General features: G+C 34.8%; 1 long non-coding RNA gene across 1 annotated transcript; it reads left to right on the forward strand.

Moving 5' to 3' along the window:
- The first annotated feature begins 690 nt into the window (after window positions 1-690).
- LOC136368799 (uncharacterized) lies at window positions 691-3256 on the forward strand. Its single transcript, XR_010744910.1, has 3 exons — window positions 691-771; window positions 2185-2347; window positions 2961-3256. It is a non-coding gene; the product is annotated as an uncharacterized lncRNA (long non-coding RNA).
- The last annotated feature ends 536 nt before the right edge of the window (window positions 3257-3792 follow it).

Raw genomic sequence — 3792 nt, forward strand, 5'->3', positions numbered from 1 at the left:
CTTTAATTTTTTTTACTTTTGCTACCAAAAATATGGAAAGTGTATACTAGCCCTGCAACCAGAAAACAAATCCTAAAATGTATGATCAAAAGAAAACATTAACAAGCCTCTGAACAGCAGTAGCAGTGTCAATTTCTAGTTCATATAAAAGAGTCAGTAGGGATTAGGCAATTGCTGTGCAAAGAATAAACCAATGATTTATTCAAAATTAGTGTTTAGCTGATAGCCATTTAATTAAACTGTTTGCTTTAGCATTTGTGATTTATAATGGATTTTCAGGAGAGGTTAAAGGGAGAAGTTGAAGGATAAGATTTAATACAGATATAGAAAGCTTTAATTTCTTTGCTAAATGCATAGTACATTGATATTTCATCATTCCCATGAATAGAGTGAAGAACAAAATACATGAACATAGTAATTGCTAGTGGAAAAATTGTCCTAACTTTACATGAAAAGTATGTATTTGTTTCACAGAATATCCTGAGTTGAAAGAGACCTGCAAAAATCACTGAGGACAACTCCCACAGAATAGCCTGCACAGGGGCCAAATGCACAACCTTGGTATTATTAGCACTGCGCTCTGGGCTAATCTCAGGTAGTTGTTAGTGTCTCTACTGTATAGACAAGCTTCAGAAAGGTTAAGGACCAAAATGAAAGGGAATGTCTTACACCAGACATGCAAAACACTTTTGGAGTTAATGAGCTTCTCCAATGATCTGGGTAGAGAAACAACCCAGGCTTTGAGAAATGCCCTAGTGAAATCAATTGCTGGTGAGAAAAATGGAAAATATTATATGATATACATTATCACATCAGATGAAAAATATTTCAATGTATCTACTAATCCACAAATTAATGGGAATGGAGGGGAAATATTTCCTAAGATTTTGCAGGGGGGTGGCTATTTTGGTGAAGTTTTGCTACCCTTCTATATTTGGCAAGCAGTGAAGAAAGAATATTAAGTTTACAGTGCCTTGATATGACACTGGATCTATTTTATTCTGGGTGGATTTTTAAACTTAAACAGTGTGCCAGTTGATCAGACAAAAATTAGGTGAATTTAAAAGAGGAAAGGTATGCCTTAAGAACTGTAAGTCAGGAAATCTTTATTCTTTGCTGTAAACACCAACTATGGTAATGAGGTAGTCTCTCTGTCATTAGCAGAGAACCTGATCATGTGGCAAGCTTTGGGTGATATCTGTCTGCCCTTGCCCTTTAACAATTGCATGGAAGGAAAAGATGCAGTGAAGTCCTTCTGCTCCCTCAGAGTCCTGATCCTTGGGTCAGGTTGAGAGGACACCTAACCAAAATCAATTGGATTAACCATAAATGTCACAAACATTTCAATTAAACCACAACAATGATATGATGAGTGTTTTGTATAAAATAGTTTGTCCTCCTCTCATGGCCTCAATATTCCTGCTAAAGCTCAGCTCACTGTGCACACAAGAATGAAAGATTCATGAGCTGGAAAGACAGCAAGAGGAGAGAAACATGACTCTGTAACAGTGATGGGCAATACACTTGGTAAGGCAGCAGGGCATCTGAATGACTGGTGTCAGTCTACACCTATATCTTCACCTATGAGGGGCTCATATTGCCCCTCACCTTTTGCCAGCTGAGCTTCCATTTAGAAGCTACCTTTGGACTTGTTCAAACTCATCCTTGCAATGGATGCACTACAGAAAGGATGTTCTAAACCAGGAAGTTACACAATATTTCTGTTTCTCCCTGCTATACATTTATTAGCCTATCATAATATTTGATTTCATAGTATCATTACATATGGTTGTATCACAATATGTTTTTTGCTATCATGAAAAATTCAGATGTCATTGTTCACTCTTATTTAGTGATTAGGCATTTCAAGATATAGATAACAGAAGAGCCTTTAATGCTTAACATTTCTGTTCCTAATTCTATCATGAACTTTCCTGGCTAGGATTAGCACAAAAAAAGTTTTAACACCTCTTGATATTTAAGTAATCTTGGGAAAAATGTCGGTTGGCAGACTTGGTCTGAAAATGTTTGTATATCACAGCAGCAAATATTTAAATCACAGTTGTATTGCTCTTAGAATGAAATAGACTGGGAACTTCCTGCATTATAGTGTGTCATTACTCAAGAAAAAACAAATCCCCCTAACCATTGATTTAAACCAAAGGGGGTTTTTTTTGTATTTAGAGGCATTTTAGATGCTGTGATGGAAAGATCAAGTTTTCCCTGTACAAAAATGTCAACGAGTCTTGTCAAGTATAACCACAACAGGTCCTGCATACTTGCAGTCCAGATATCATCTATCAAAGTTGTGTCTATCTTTGCCCCAGGGAAGGCAATAAGGAGTGAGGTGTGCTTTGACTAAGATAACAAGAAGATGATAATAGAAAACACACATAAGTTCAACAGTGAATTTAGTATTGTCGTATTTCAAAAATAAATAGTAAATACAATTTGTAGATGGTGAATAAACCAAAATCCCTGAGGTATTCTCATGAAAACACAGAGGTCTATGAGTCTTCAATAATATGGTGTGGTGTTTATTCACATAAGCACAAATTAAAGAGACATTATTATTATTATTATTATTATTATGTATTGATTTTTTTTTCCTACTCGGAAATTTATCCTAAGAAAACAAGGTAGTACTTTAAAGTAGTAATTGAGTGGTATGGAAAGTAATATGATAGATCTTTCAGTTCAGTAATATTAAAAACACAAGAAAATGTAGTTCTTTGTAAAAACCAGATGCTTTACAGAAGAAAATCTTCCTTTTATTTATATAGAATGATCATAAGTGCTAGTTATAGCATATTTTTATATAATAAGTGCTAGTTATAACATATTGTTAATACAAAATATTATCATATTTTATAAATTTAAATGAAAATTCTTTACACTTTCTCTACTTTTTCTTCTTTTACCCAATGTCATGGGTCCTCTTCTTTGTATTTCCTACCTAGACAGCAAGAATGGTACAGACCTCCTGACAACAAATATGCAGCAGCACCAGGTACAAGAAGATTTGTGCAGCCTTCACTGAAAAAAATAATGCAGCAAATATAGAAGACTGGATCAGAATGAATTGCTGAAATCAGGTAGAAGCATGTTTTTGTTCAAAACAAACATCTCATATGACAGCTCTATTATAGAAAAGCAAAAAGTAGGAGTTTCATGTAGTATGATGCAAATCACAGTTCTGTTTAAGGAAGAATTTAGAGTAGTAAATTATGATCTTGTTTAAACTGTGATTTAATGATCTGTAGTATTTTTGAGGCTTAGATTAAAGCTTTCTTCCTGCTTGAAAATGTTAAGGTTTTTTAATTTTTTTTTCTTTGAATAGCTCTTAATTTTAATGTGGCACTGTGACAATACATTCAACAAGGAATTAAGCTTAACTCTTTGAAGAGAGAAGTCAGATCCTTCAAATTTATGTGGATTATTTAAAAAAAAAACACGGAAATGTGCAGGAACCAATGCACTTAGTGAAATGTGCAGTAGCCCATTGCAACTGATCCATGTTATCCAGGAAGTACATAGCCATTGATTTTGGCTCTCACAGGAAGCATTCAATTTATTTGAATAGAACACTATTCTCGTGAGGGAAGCCTGGTACTGTAAGCCCAATGAGTCTCTTTCTATATCATCTACTACTGTTAGAAACTATGAACTACTGTGACTTGCTCCAAACAAGAAGTGTTATAAAATGTCAGTGCTAGGTAAAGGAGAATTGTGTGGACAAGCTGTCCCACTCCTTCTCCTTTACCTTGGTTAGGGTGAGAAGCCAGTGAGTGG

This window comes from Sylvia atricapilla, chromosome 1 (assembly GCF_009819655.1).
Source record: "Sylvia atricapilla isolate bSylAtr1 chromosome 1, bSylAtr1.pri, whole genome shotgun sequence".
Classification (NCBI taxonomy): domain Eukaryota; kingdom Metazoa; phylum Chordata; class Aves; order Passeriformes; family Sylviidae; genus Sylvia; species Sylvia atricapilla.